The sequence below is a fragment of the Hyla sarda genome, chromosome 3 (genome assembly GCF_029499605.1).
Source record: "Hyla sarda isolate aHylSar1 chromosome 3, aHylSar1.hap1, whole genome shotgun sequence".
Lineage (NCBI taxonomy): Eukaryota > Metazoa > Chordata > Amphibia > Anura > Hylidae > Hyla > Hyla sarda.
The window spans coordinates 206,317,533-206,332,714 of NC_079191.1; the positions used below are offsets into that span (position 1 = coordinate 206,317,533).

Sequence of the window (15,182 nt, forward strand, 5' to 3'; positions counted from 1 at the left end):
AGAAAACCCTGTTTGCGCCTTTTTTAGACACAAAAAAACCCTGTTTGCTCCTTTTTTAGACACAAAAAACAGTCAATGATAAATGTCGGACTGTGTGAGATAACACTTTGACTTTTAGTTTCCTCCAGGTGGAAGTTTTTAGGAGAATTAATATAACCCATCAGTGGCATAGCTATAGAGGTTGCAATCGCGACCAAGCCCCATAGCCACTTCACTATACTATATGCTGCAGCAACAGATCCTGGGCCCGCCGCTGCCAGCACTTTTTTTTTAAACTGTCACAGGCCCTGTTGCTGCAGCAGGGTCAGATGACAGGCAAAGGGCTGATGGGAGCAGCGCAGGCACGCACATGACCTGTCACAGCCTCTGACCCTGTGAGATCTATTACCGGCAGTGACAAGAGCAGCAGACTCTCCGGCTTCACACCGCAGCACTGATCAGCTTCAGGAAGGTGAGTAGAGCTAGGATCAGTGCGTGGAGGTGGGGGGGATTGGATGGGTGTTTGTAATGTTGATGAGGACGCGGGCTTGGGATCTGGTGTAATGTTGATTAGGAGGGTGTAATTATGAGGAGGATCGGGGGGGTGTATTAATGAGGAGACTAAGGATGGGGTTCAGGAGGGGTGGCTTTTAAAATACAAAATGCCTTCCTCTAATGCTGAGACTGAAACTAGTACACCAGATCTCCAGATGTTTGAAACTACAACTTTCAGCAAGCCCAGACAGCCATTGGCTGTTTGGGCATGCTGAGAGTTGTAGTTTTGCAACAGAGGAAGGGCTGTCCGGGCATGCTGGAGGAACACTGGAGCAGTCACCCATAGCAACCAGATTCCAGCTTTCATTTTTTAAAAAGGCCTCTGAAAAATGAAAGCTGGAATGTGATTGGGTGTTATGTGCGACTGCTCCATTGTTCCTCTGCACAAGGTTGGATAAATCTCCCCCATTATTCTTGCCATGAAAAAGCAATAGGAACCTCCCGAAAGAATGGACACAAGCATTGGCATGATGTAATTTACATGGGACTGTATATTGGTGGTATAGGAGTGATGTTATTTACATAGGGCTGGATGTTGTTGGTAGGGGAGTCATTTTATTTACTTGGGACTGTATGATGGTGGTAGGGGAGTGATGTTATTTACATGGGACTGTATGTTGGTAGTAGGGGAGTGATGTTATTTACATGGGAAAGGACTTAGTGGTGTGGGGAGGAGGAATTCAGCATGAAGAGGACTTACAAGTCTAGGGAGGAAGAGGGTAGAACAAAGGAATCAGAAGATTTATATTATATTCAGGGTACAGCGTATAGCATGGTTATATTTAGACGCTACAGTGTGAGGCAGTATTTTACTCAGGTGGTAAAGTGTGTACCAGTATTATATTCAGGGGGTACACTGTGGGGCAATAATATATTTAGAGGGTACAGTTGGTAGCAGCATTATGTTAAGGGGGTACAGTGTGTGGCGGTATTATATTGAGGAGGTACAGTGTGTGGCAATAATATATTTAGAGGGTACAGTGGTTGGCAAGGCTATATTCCTGGGGTACAGTGTGGCAGTATTATATTGAGAGGGTTCAGTGTGTGGCAGTATTATATTCAAGGGCCCGGTGTGTGGCAGTATTATATTCAGGGATACAGTGTATGGCAGTATTATATTCAGGGGGTACAGTGGGTGGCAGTATTATATTCAGGGGGTACAATGGGGGCAGTATTATATTCAGTGGGTATGGTGTGTGGCAATAATATAATTAGAGAGTACAACATGTGTTAGGGTTATATTTAGGAGGTACAGTGTTTGGCAGTATTATATTCGGGCGGTACGGTGTGTGGCAGTAATATATTTAGAGGGTGCAGTGTGTGGCAGGGTTATATTCAGGGGCTACAATGGTTGGCAGTATTATATTCAGGGGGTAAAGTGCTTGACAGTATTATATTCAGGGGGTACAAGGGGGACCCAGGACAATTTTTCACATCGGGGCCCTGTAATTTCTATCTACGCCCCTGATCACAGTAGTTTCTGTCATGCCCTACAAAAAAGATTAGGAGAAGGGGAAGCTGGCATTGCTAAAGATACTGATGATTTGAAACTTTTAATGTAGGATAATATGGTAGAGAGTCATATAGTGGAGTATATATTTGGTAGGGTTCAGCATCCATAAGAAACAAAGGGTACTTTGTACAACAATCAATTACATAAGAAGAACAAAGATAGCCGTAAGCAGCACTAACCAAGTAAAAATTCAAGGCTTTATTCAAACTCCATTAAAGGATGCCGCAGATAGAGGCAAACATTAACAGTATAAGCCATTTTGTGGATCCAGTAGGCCAAGAATACATATTTCAATCCGGGCTAAATGTGTTATAAGTGGAGCAGGGCCTACTAGTGTCCTTGCTCCTCTTTCCGTGGCTCCATATGGTATTTGCATTCAGTGCCATAGAAATTATACAAGGGGTCAGGGATACCTGTCAAAGATAGGTTTCCTTGCTCCTTGCAAAACGTGCTACACTATCAGTAGTAAAATATGTAGTGCATCTGCTCTAAATTTGGCCCTGGCTACATCTGTAACTTTTACAAAGGGAGTAATTTGGGTATTGAAAGTTTAATTGTTCATACTGCGGTCCCCTAATATACTGTAAAAGCAAAGTTAAATATGAGTAAAATGACTGCAGCAAGTGATAGAACAACAAATTATGTGAGCTACTTTCAAATATATTGCAGATGAGATGACAACGGAAGTATTTTTTAAAGCTGTGAAGCATGACAGGAGAAGGAACTTGGCAATTTCAAATTAAACAGGTATACAATCATTTTAATGTGCTTGTGAAAACTAGCAAACACATTCATTCAGCTTCGGCAGAAATATGTAACTGCTTTTCCATCAGGCTTGTTTGTTTTATTCCAAGTGCAATTGGGTCATTGCTCAAACCATTAGAACACAGAACTAATTTTCCCAATGAAAACAAGAACTTTTAGCAATGTCACTAACCTGTCATATTACAGCACTCTCACAAGAAAATATTCTTTATTATTTTACATTTGACTTCTTACAAGAATTCATCTCTTACATTTACATATCATTGCTATATTTAGAATGGAGGTGCTACAATGTAAATTATTAGCTTTTAGCTGCCCTTAACCCCTTAAGGACCAAGCCCATTTTTACCTTAAGGACCAGGCCAATTTTATTTTAGCGTTTTCGTCTTTTCCTTCTCGCCTTCTAAAATCCATAACTCTTTTATATTTTCATATACAGACCCATATAAGGACTTGTTTTTTTGTGTGACCAATTGTACTTTGTAATGAAACCTCTCATTTTACCATAAAATGTACGGCGAGCCCCAAAAATTATTTTTTTAGGGAGAAAATTTTAATGAAAATCACAATTTTGCACATTTTGGAGGGTTTCGTTTTCACACTGTACACTTTATGGAAAAAATGACATGCGTTCTTTATTCTGTGGATCAATGCGATTAAAATGATACCCGTGGCTAGATACTTTTATATTTATGTACCGCTTAAAAAACATCTAAAATGTTTTGTACAAAATCAGTAACCTAAAATCGCCCTATTTTGACCACCTATAACTTTTTCATTTTTCCATATATAGGGCCGTATGAGGGCTAATTTTTTGCGCCTTCATCTGTAATTTTTATTGATACCACATTTGCATATATAAAAAGCATTTTTGGACTTTTTTTATTTTTTTACGTTTATGCCGTTCACCGTACGGGATCATTAACATTATATTTAGATAGTTTGGACATTTACGCACCCGGCGATACCAAATATGTTTATTGAAAAAAAAATGGACGCTTTTTGGGGGTAAAATGGGAAAAATTTATAATTTTCATTTTTATTGGGGAAGGGGATTTTTCCCTTTTTTTCCCCCCTTTTTTTTCTTATTTTTCAACTTTTCTTTTTACACTTTTTATGTCCCCATAGGGGACTATCTATAATCCCATAAGGACGCAGGACGTAAATGTACGTCCTGGTGAGGTGGTGCATAACGCACCAGGACGTACATTTACGTCCTATACATAACCGCGGGCATAGGAGCGATGCTCGGGTCATGCCCTGCAGGTCCTGGCTGCTGATAGCTGCCAGGAACCCGCCGGTAATGGCCGACATCCGCGATCACGCGGATGTCCGCCATTTACCTCTCAGATGCCGTCATCAATACAGATCACGGCATCTGCAGAAGTGCGGCACTTAATGTGGATGATTGGATCGCCCACATCGCTGCCACAGCGATCCGATCATTTGTAATGGCGGATGGAGGTCCCCTCACCTGCCTCTGTCCGTCTCCAGATGTCTTCAGCTCTGGACTGAGATTGAGCAGACAAGAGCAGGAGACAGCCGATAATACTGATCAGTGCTATGCCCTATGCATAGCACTGAACAGTATTAGCAATCAAACGATTGCTATAAATAGTTCCCTATGGGCACTATTAAAGTGTAAATATAAAAGTAAAAAAAGTAAAAAATAAAAGTAAAAAAAATTTAAAAATCCCCTCCCCCAATAAAAATGTAAATTGTCAGTTTTTCCCCATTTTATCCCCAAAAAGTGCATCCTTTTTTTTTAATAAACATATTTGGTATTGCCATGTGTGTAAATATCTGAAATATTAAAATATAATGTTAATTGTCCAATACGGTGAACGGCGTAAACGTTAAAAAAAAAAAAAAAAGTCCAAAATTGCTGCTTTTTTATTACATTTTATTTTTAAAAAAATTGATTAAAAAATGTATTAAAAGTTTTATATATGCAAATGTGGTATCAAAAAAAACTTACAGATCACAGCGCAAAAAATTTGCCCTCATACCGCCACTTATTTGGAAAAATTAAAAAGTTATAGGTCAGCAAAATAGAGGGATTTAAACGCACCAATTTGGTTAAAAAGTTTGTGATTTTTTTAAGCGGTATAATAATAGAAAAGTATGTAATCATGGGTATCATTTTAATTGTATTGACCCACAGAATAAAGAAAACATTTCTATTTTACTGTAAAGTGTACAACAAAACGAAACTTTCCAAAATTTACTAAATTGCGGTTTTCTTAACAATTTCCCCACACAAATAGAATTTTTTTGGTTGCGCCATAGATTTTATGGTAAAGTGAGTGATGTCATTACAGAGGACAACTGGTCGCACAAAAAGCCCTCATACTAGTCTGTGGATGAAAATATAAAAGCGTTATGATTTTTAGAAGGCGAGGAGGAAAAAACGAAAATGCAAAAATAAAATTGGCATGGTCCTTAAGTTCAAAATGGGCTTGGTCCTTAAGGGGTTAAGGACCCGGGGGTTTTCCGTTTTTGCATTTTCGTTTTTTTCTCCTTACCTTTAAAAAATCATAATTCTTTCAATTTTGCACCTAAAAATCCATATGATGGCTTATTTTTTGCGCCACCAATTCTAATTTGTAATGAAATCAGTCATTTTACCCAAAAATTTACGGCGAAACGGAAAAAAAATAATTGTGAGACAAAATTGAAAAAAAAACACACTATTTTTGTCACTTTTGGGGGGCTTTCGTTTCTACACAGTACACCTTCTCTTTATTCTGTAGGTCCATACGATTAAAATGATACCCTACTTATATAGGTTTGATTTTGTCGTACTTCTGGAAAAAAACATACCTACATGCAGGGAAATTTTTAAGTTTAATATTGTCATCTTCTGACACCTATAACTTTAAAATTTTTCCGTGTATGGGGCGGTATGAGGGCTCATTTCTTGTGCAGTGATCTGAAGTTTTTAGCAGTACCATTTTTGTATTGATCGGACTTATTGATCGCTTTTTATTCATTTTTTCATGATATAAAAAGTGACCAAAAATACACTATTTTGGACTTTGGAATTCTTTCGCGCGTACGCCATTGACCGTGCGGTTTAATTAATGATATATTTTTATAAATCGAACATTTCCGCACGCGGTGATACCACATATGTTTATTTTTATTTACACAGTTTTTTTTTTTTATGGGAAAAGGGGGGTGATTCAAACTTTTATTAGGGGAGGGGTTAAATTATCTTTATTCCCTTTTTTGCAGTGTTATAGATCCCATAGGGGGCTATAACACTGCACACACTGATCTTTTACATTGTTCAATGGTTTCTCATAGGAAGCCATTGATCAATGATTCTGCCGCTTGACTGCTCATGCCTGGATCTCAGGCACTGAGCAGTCATTCGGAGATCGGAAAGCGAGGAGGCTGGTAGGGACCTGAACAGCCCCCTGAGCTAACCAACATAGGTTTACTTTCACTTTAGACGCGGCGTTCAACTTTGAACGCCGCGTCGAAAGGTTTAATAGCGCACAGCACCGCAATCAGTGCGGCACGCTATTAGCCACAGGTCCCGGCCGTTGTTAGATGCTCCGCTTTATAAAACAGGAGCAGACTCAAATGGGCTGAGTTCTTAAGGAGTTAAGTCCTTCGAGAACTTCTTTGCCTGAAGATTTGTATGCTTCCCTGACAGCGGATTTTAGCAATCTAGAGATAGTATTTTTTTACACTTTTTTACCTTTGTTCGGTGTTTTCCTGCCAGGGATTTCAGGGGAGAATGTCTTGTCCCTCCCTGATGATTTATGAAGGCTACCGTGATTACATTGTCTGAGTAGACTTTTACATGGCAATTGCTTATGATATCCTTTGAAGCTTTTAATGTTTTTTTGGACCGCCTTCAATTCTCGATAATTCGAGGAATGATCCCTTATGTCCTGAGACCAAACACCCTGTAACTGAAGGTCTCCAACATGGGCTCCCCAATCACTTATAGATATTGACGGCTGCAGAATCCAAGGAACCCAGCTGTTCAGGTTTTCCTTTTTTAAACATCATTTTAGTGACCTAGTGTGAAATTGTCATTTTGTTCTTCAAAGAGAACTGAGAGCAATTCCATATCTTCAGAATTTGAGTCTGAAGGGTCCTGGACTGGCTCTGACACAAAGGCACCACTGGGTTACAAGCAGTCATGGACCCTAATACAGATATTTGGTTTTGGAACCAGAAAAAAACTGGAATGGCCCTGACCCTGTTCTGACTGGGGGACCTGGAAAATGGCATGTAAGGCTAACATGTCTTTTATCCCTGACTAAAGATGTTTGTTTAGCTTTCCTGAGCCTAGATCTGTAATACAGATTCTTTTAGGTGGAAGGGAGGCGAACTATATTCTCTATTCGGTGTTCAGAATAAATGGATTTGTGGTTATATTCGCCCATTGGCAACAGAATAGACAAAACCTTCCCCCCACCTGAAGAACATCATTGTTTTTTGTTGGAGGAGGAAGCGGAAGAGGGGTGAGAAGGAAGTCCCTGCCTTTGCCCCCCCTTAGAATAGCTCCATCAACCGTTTTACCTTTTCCTCTATATTGTTTATTTCTGGGAAAGGAGCGAAAACCCTTCTTTTTATGAGCAGCCTGTTCTAGAATTGTATCTAGTACTGGGCCAAAAACCTGGCTACCCTGAAAAGGAATGGAACATAACTTGGTTTTAGAGGTAGAATGACCCTGCCAGCTTTTGAGCCATAAAGCTCGCCTAACAGCATTAGATAAAGCTGCTGATTTTGCAGCTATCCTGAAAGACTCAGCAGAGAAGTCGACCAAGAAAGTGATGGGCAGTTTAAGCATAGGTATGGAAGCTAAAATGTTATCGATAGATTTTATTTTCTAAGTGGTTATTATCAAATTCTCCTAACCACATAAACAGGGACCTAGCTACACTGGTGGAAGCAATATTAGGATTAATCAAGGCTGTGGAAGAATCCCAGGCTTTCTTAAGTAATCCATCCATTTTACATTCCATAGGGTCTTTACAAGAGATTTATCATTGAGTTTACCCCTTTTTCTTGTGTATTTTTTGGCCAAAAATTTGTGCAGTGACTTTCATTGCGTCTTTTTTGATAGAGCAAAAAGAAAGTACTCATTTTTTTTTTGTGTATTGTGGAATGCATTTTACAGTGGATACTAATTTATCATAATTTATCCCCCGGCTGCAGAACTTTTTTGGGACAGTTAGGACTACTACTCCCATCATGGACAGACTCTGCCAATGATGGGAGTTACAGTCCAGGGGCTGAGGGTCAGATCACACTGGGTCATTCTCCAGAGACCCGCTGTGATACACATTTATTAACTGTAAAAGCCGGTGGCACATGTGGCTACACTGCGCTCCCCGACGGCTCCTGTATACGCTGCTCAGTGCTGCGGTACTACAACTACTCCCATCATGGGACAGACTCTGTCCATGATGGGAGTTATAGTACAGGGGCAGCTCGCAGCAGGTCATTCTCCAGAGACCTGCTGCGATCCGCATTTATTAACCGTAAAAGCTGGCGGCAAATGCTGCTCCACTGTGCTCCCCGCCGTCTCCAGGCGGGGAACACTGTATGCGCTGTCATAATGCCCACCGCCAGGAGACCAGAGCTCTGGTGAATAGCTTTTGGCCAATCAGAGCTACCATCTCCCGGCGGCACATGCAGCTACACTGCGCTCCCCGATTATGAAATGTGACATCGTATACAGGAGCCGTCGGGGAGCGCAGTGTAGCCGCATGTTCCACCGGCTTTTACAGTTAATAAATGCGGATCGAAGCAGGTCTATGGAGAATGACCTGCTGTGAGCTGCCCCTGTACTATAATTCCCATCATGGACAGAGTCTGTCCCATGATGGGAGTAGTTATAGTACAGCAGCACTGAGAGATGGCACTTGCACATCCCTCGGCTGCGGGAATTTTGAGACTACTAAAGGGCAGACTCCGTCCATGATGGGAGTTATAGTCTAAGGGCTGAGGTGCAGATCGCAACAGGTCATTCTGCGGAGACTCACTGCGATCCGCATTTACTAAGTTAACAATCCGGCGGCACATGCGGCTACACTGCGCACCCCGCCGGCTCCAGGCTGCTGTATACAGCTGTCATAATTCATAATCCCCGCCACGAGCTCTGATTGGCGAAAAGCTATTCACCAATCAGAGCTCCCATTTCCCGATGGTGGGGGTTATGAATTATGATAGCGCATACAGTATTGTAGTGAGCGCAGTGGAACCGCATGTGCCAACGGCTTGTTAACTTAATAAATGCGGATCGCAGTGGGACTCAGCAGAATGACCTGCTGCAATCTGCACCTCAGCCCCTGGACTATAACTCCAATCATGGATGGAGTCTGTCCATAATGGGGGGTAGTAGTCCTAAAAGTCCTGCAGTCGGGGGATGTGCAAGTGCCATCCTTCAGCGCTATGGTACTACAACTTCTCCCATAATGGGACAGACTCTGTTCCATGATAAGAGTAGTAGTCCAAGGGCAGAGGGACAGATCGAAAGGGGGTCTCACTCCTGAGACCCCCTGCAACCTTTACTGCTCTGCCCCTAGTGATGGCATCACTAGGGGCAGAGCTACACTGTCTAGGCCTGACTCTGTTCTCATTATGCATTTTGAATAATGGGAACAGAGCCTTTCTGGCAGTGTGTTCCCAAACAGGGAGACTCCAGCTGTTGCTTAACTACAGCCCCCATGATGGGAGTTGTAGTTTAGCAACAATTGGAGGCTCCCTGTTTAGGAACACACTGCATGTGTTTTTTTACAATGGAATTTTCAGGCTTAGTAGTAGAAGCTGTCTTATAGACGGATTCCATTACTAAGTCAGGGCTTTGCGTTAGCCCCAAAATCAGCTAACGATAACCTCCAATTATTACCCTGGTACCCACCACCACAGGGGTGTTAGAAGAGCCAGTATCAACAGGCCCGGAGCATCAAAAATGGCGCTCCTGGGCCTAGGTGGTAACAGGCTGATGTTATTTACGTTATTCCTCGCCCATCCTGGTAACGTCAGGCTGTTGCTGCTTGGTTAGCATCTGGCTGATACTGAAAATAGTGGGAACCCTATGCATTTGTTTTAAATAAATAAATAAGAAAATGTGTGTGGTTCCACCATTTTTTCAGATTCAGCCAGATACCAACCAAGCAGCAACAGCCTGACATTACTAGGGTAGCCGATTACCATTGTTACTTGCCCTTCCCAGCCTAAATAAAGCCAGCCTGTTACCACCTAGGCACACAAGCGCCATTTTTTACACTCTGGGCCTGTTGGTACCGGCTCTTCCCGGAACCCCTGTGGCAGTGGGTACCGGGGTAATAATTGGGGGTTAGCACTAACTGATTTTGGGGCTAACTCTAAGCCCCGGCTTAGTAGCGGATTTTGTCTACAAGACGGCTTCCACTTCTAAGCCTGAAAATTCAATTATAAAAAACACAACACACTGAAAATTTGTTTTTATAAAAAAACACTCCTCCACAGCCCTCGTTAACCCTTTTATTGACATTTAAAAAAAAACGGGGTTCATCGTCCCAATCCACTGAATCCGACGTAGTCCTCCGCATTCATGTATCTAAGATGAGAAGATAAAAAGGTTAGTACATTTTTGGCACTCTCCTCTGGGGTTTTCCTAAACAAGGAGCCTCCAATTGTTGACATCTGCCTAATGTATCCTGTATACACAGTCATCTATAGACTGCTGTATGTACAGGATAGCACTCAAAGACTTAACCAGAACTGCTCAGCAGCAGCATGGGTTAACTCTTTCCTTGCTTGGCTCCTGTATAGTATACATGGGTGCAATATGCACCCCTGTATACTATACAGTGGGCGGAGGTAAGTAGTGATGCTCTGCACCCTGTTTATGTATATGCTATATCACTCCTTACTTCCTTACACTCTGTGCACCAGGCACTCTGCATCCGACCCATGGAGTGGTATCCTGAAGGCAGTGAAAAAATTGCCACAGGGTACAAAAATTACTGTTTCCACACACCAGCAAAAACACAAGAAAAACTGATAAAACGCAGGAAAAAGCTGTGACAGTTTTTTTTGTGTTTTTGCTGGTGGACAAAAAACCTCAATGGAATCCTTGCCTCAAAGCAATAGAACAAAATCCCTATGTCCACTTTTCCTGTGAGGTGCAGCTCAGGTGTACAAATAGAACTGTGTGGAGATTTAGAACTTTGCACAAAATTTATCATGTGTCTTGCACAAGTATGGTAAATTTGGTGCAACTGCACCAAATTTAGACCAACCAAAACGATCTACAAAAAAGTACTACCTACACCAACATTGATACATTTCCCTTTATGTATATGTGTGATTGTGTGTATGCAGCAGAGCTGAGTGTGTGATTGTATGTGTGTAGTAGAGCTGAGTGTGTGTGTATGTAGCAGAGCTGAGTGTGTGTATGTGTGTGTGTGTATGTAGCAGAGCTGAGTGTGTATATGCAGCAGAGCTGAGTGTGTGTGTATATGCAGCAGAGCTGAGTTTGTGAGAGTGTATATGCAGCAGAGCTGAGTGTGTCAGTGTGTATATGCAGCAGAGCTGATGTGTATATGCAGAAGAGCTGAGTGTGTGATTGTGTATATGCAGCAGAGCTGAGCGTGTGTGTATGTAGCAGAGCTGAGTGTGTGTGTATGTAGCAGAGCTGAGTGTGTGTATATGCAGCAGAGCTGAGTGTGTGAGTGTATATGCAGCAGAGCTGAGTGTGAGTGTGTATATGCAGTAGAGGTGAGTGTGTATATGCAGCATAGATGAGTGTGTGAGTGTGTATATGCAGCAGAGCTGTGTGTGTGTGAGTGTGTATATGCAGCAGAGCTGAGCGTGTGAGCAGCAGAGCTGAGTGTGTATGCAGCAGAGCTGAGTGTGTGTGTATACAGCAGAGCTGAGTTTGTGTGAATGTGTATGTAGCAGAGCTGAGTTTGTGTGAGTGTGTATGTAGCAGAGCTGAGTGTGTGTGTATGCAGCAGAGCTGAGTATGTGTGTGTCTGTAGCAGAGCTGAGCGTGCGATCGTGTGTATGCAGCAGAGCTGAGTGGGTGAGTGTGTGTGTATATGCAGCACAACTGAGTGTGAGTGTGTATGCAGCAGAGCTGAGTGTGAGAGTGTATGCAGCAAAGCTGAGTGCGTGAGTATGTATATGCAGCAGAGCTGAGTGTGTGAGTGTGTATATGCAGCAGAGCTGAGTGTGTGAGTGTGTATATGCAGCAGAGCTTAGAGTGTGTGTGTGTGTGTGTGTGTGTGTGTGTATGTAGCACAAGTATGGTAAATTTGGTGCAACTGCACCAAATTTAGACCAACCAAAACATCTGCAAAAAACTACTACCTACACCAACATTGATAAATTTCCCTTTATGTATATGTGTGATTGTGTGTATGTAGTAGAGCTGTGTGTGTGTATGTAGCAGAGCTGAGAGAGTATGTATGTAGCAGAGCTGAGTGTGTATATGCAGCAGAGCTGAGTGTGTGTGTGGGCAGTAGAGCTGAGTGTGTGAGAGTGTATATGCAGCAGAGCTGAGTGTATGAGTGTGTATATGCAGCAGAGCTGATGTGTATATGCAGAAGAGCTGAGTGTGTGATTGTGTATATGCAGCAGAGCTGAGTGTGTGATTGTGTATATGCAGCAGAGCTGAGCGTGTGTGTATGTAGCAGAGCTGAGTGTGTGTATGTAGCAGAGCTGAGTGTGAGTGTGTATATGCAGCAGAGCTGAGTGTGTGAGTATATATGCAGCAGAGCTGAGTGTGTGTATATGCAGCAGAGCTGAGTGTGTGTATATGCAGCAGAGCTGAGTGTGAGTTTGTATATGCAATAGAGGGGAGTGTGTATATGCAGCAGAGCTGAGTGTGTGTTTGTGTATATGCAGCAGAGCTGAGTATGTGAGTGTGTATATGCAGCAGAGCTGAGTGTGTGAGTGTGTATATGCAGCAGAGCTTAGAGTGTGTGTGTGTGTGTGTGTGTGTGTATGTAGCACAAGTATGGTAAATTTGGTGCAACTGCACCAAATTTAGACCAACCAAAACGATCTACAAAAAACTACTACCTACACCAACATTGATAAATTTCCCTTTATGTACATGTGTGATTGTGTGTATGCAGCAGAGCTGAGTGTGTGATTGTGTGTATGTAGTAGAGCTGAGTGTGTGTATGTAGCAGAGCTGAGTGTGTGTGTATGTGCAGTAGAGCTGAGTGTGTGAGAGTGTATATGCAGCAGAGCCTAGTGTGAGTGTGTATATGCAGCAGAGCTGATGTGTATATGCAGAGGAGATGAGTGTATGATTGTGTATATGCAGCAGAGCTGAGTGTGTGATTGTGTATATGCAGCAGAGCTGAGCGTGTGTGTATGTAGCAAAGCTGAGTGTGAGTGTGTATATGCAGCAGAGCTGAGTGTGTGAGTGTATATGCAGTAGAGCTGAGTGTGTGAATGTGTATATGCAGCAGAGCTGAGTGTGAGTTTGTATATGCAGTAGAGGTGAGTGTGTATATGCAGCAGAGCTGAGTGTGTGTTTGTGTATATGCAGCAGAGCTGAGTGTGTGAGTGTGTATATGCAGCAGAGCTGTGTGTGAGTGTGTATATGCAGCAGAGCTGAGTTTGTGTGAGCGTGTATGTAGCAGAACTGAGTTTGTGTGTGTATGTAGCAGAGCTGAGTGTGTGTGTATGCAGCAGAGCTGAGTGTGTGTGTGTGTATATGCAGCATAGCTGAGTGTGTATATGCAGCAGAGCTGAGAGTGTGTGTGTATGTAGCAGAGCTGAGTGTACGATCGTGTGTATGCAGCCAAGCTGAGTGTGTGAGTGTGTATTTAGCAGAGCTGAGTGTGTGATCATGTGTATGCAGCAGAGCTGAGTGTGTGACTGTGTATGTAGCAGAGCTGAGTTTGTGTGAGTGTATGCAGCAGAGCTGAGTGTATGACTGTGTGCATACAGCAGAGCTGAGTGTGTGATCATGTGTATGCAGCAGAGCTGAGTGTGTGACTGTGTGCATACAGCAGAACTGAGTGTGTGATCATGTGTATGCAGCAGTGCTGAGTGTGTGATCAGGTGTATGTAGCAAAGCTGAGTGTGTGATTGTGTGTATGCAGCAGAGCTGAGTGTGTGGTCAGGTGTATGTAGCAGAGTTGAATGTGTGTGTCATGTGTGCATGTGCACTTACACATAATCACACATTCAGTTCTCTTTCATACCCATGTCACACACTAATTTCTGTTACCAAGGTGCCTCCAGCTTTTGCAAAACTGCAAATCCCAGGATGCCAAGCTATGCAACACTTGGAGGCATTCTTGTTATACAGGTCAGGGGCAGATTGTTCAGCAAAATGACATATTTTTAAAACCCAGACATTCTGGGGGAGATTCTCAAAAACTACTGCAACTTCTGTTCCAGCGATATTATTCATCATATTTCTCCTGATATTTTCAAAGGTCTCTTTTGCTGCTTTGAAAATATGTGAATATAAATTTTTAATACCTTTGAAAATATAATGTAAAGTAGACAATATACGTGGACACGCCCACTTTTACAAAACTGATGTGAACAGTGTAAACCGCGGCACAAAGCCCTTTGAAAATATGGTCGATACTTTTTTGGCGCAAAATTGATTTTTTTGGGCGCAAAATTATTTGAGAATCTCCCCCTCTGTGTATTTTATAAATATTTATGATTTTACTATTGTGCAGAGTTTGTTCGGAGCACACTGCTGCTCCATCACTTCTAGCTATGTGAGCAGTGTACCCCGGGAAAATGCCACAGCTCTGTGAAGTGTGCGGAAGAGAAGGAATGCACAGTAGAGCGAGGGGGGCGGGCGTTTCTATATTTGCACAAAATTCATCAAAGGAGTGCACAACTTTTGTACATTTTGAGCAAGGGTGTAATGTTTAGACAAGCAGTGTAAAGGGGTAGATCTGTGTCTGCAATAGACACCTAATGATAAATGTCCCCCTGTGAGTTGAGAACTGTCCTCAAAGGGTAAAGAGGTTTTTTTGACCACTTGAAACTTGAGCATCCATTTTTGGAATTTCATTCCAAAGCTTTACTTCCTCATCATCAAAAGGAAATTCTTTAGGTGATTTGTAATCTTTTTTTCTGGCTCTTGACACTCTTCAAAGATAAGATTTTTAATGTTCTCATGCACATTAAAAACTTGTCTCTTTTTGCACTCCTAACCGCAGTAAGTAATAAATTCACATCCTCAGAGAAAAAATAATCCTTCTTATCATCTCTGTGAGAAGGGGACTCCACAATTTTGCCTTTTTCATTAGAACTAGAATTAAGGGGGATTGCCTTCAAACCAGAATCTGAGTCAGCGCACTATAATTTTACACTTTTTAGCCTGAGGAGGATCCAAAGGGTTAAAGGGGTTATCCAGGGGGAAAAA

General features: G+C 42.2%; 1 protein-coding gene across 2 annotated transcripts in view; it reads left to right on the forward strand.

The window, feature by feature from the left end:
- Positions 1-312: 312 nt before the first annotated feature.
- MEI4 (meiotic double-stranded break formation protein 4) overlaps positions 313-15,182 on the forward strand; it is a 330,746-nt gene continuing 315,876 nt past the window's right edge. For both annotated transcript variants that reach the window (XM_056565916.1, XM_056565918.1), the window contains exons 1-2: positions 313-451; positions 2,717-2,794. The gene's annotated coding sequence lies outside the window, so the exon portion shown is untranslated. The remainder of the gene's footprint in view (positions 452-2,716; positions 2,795-15,182) is intronic.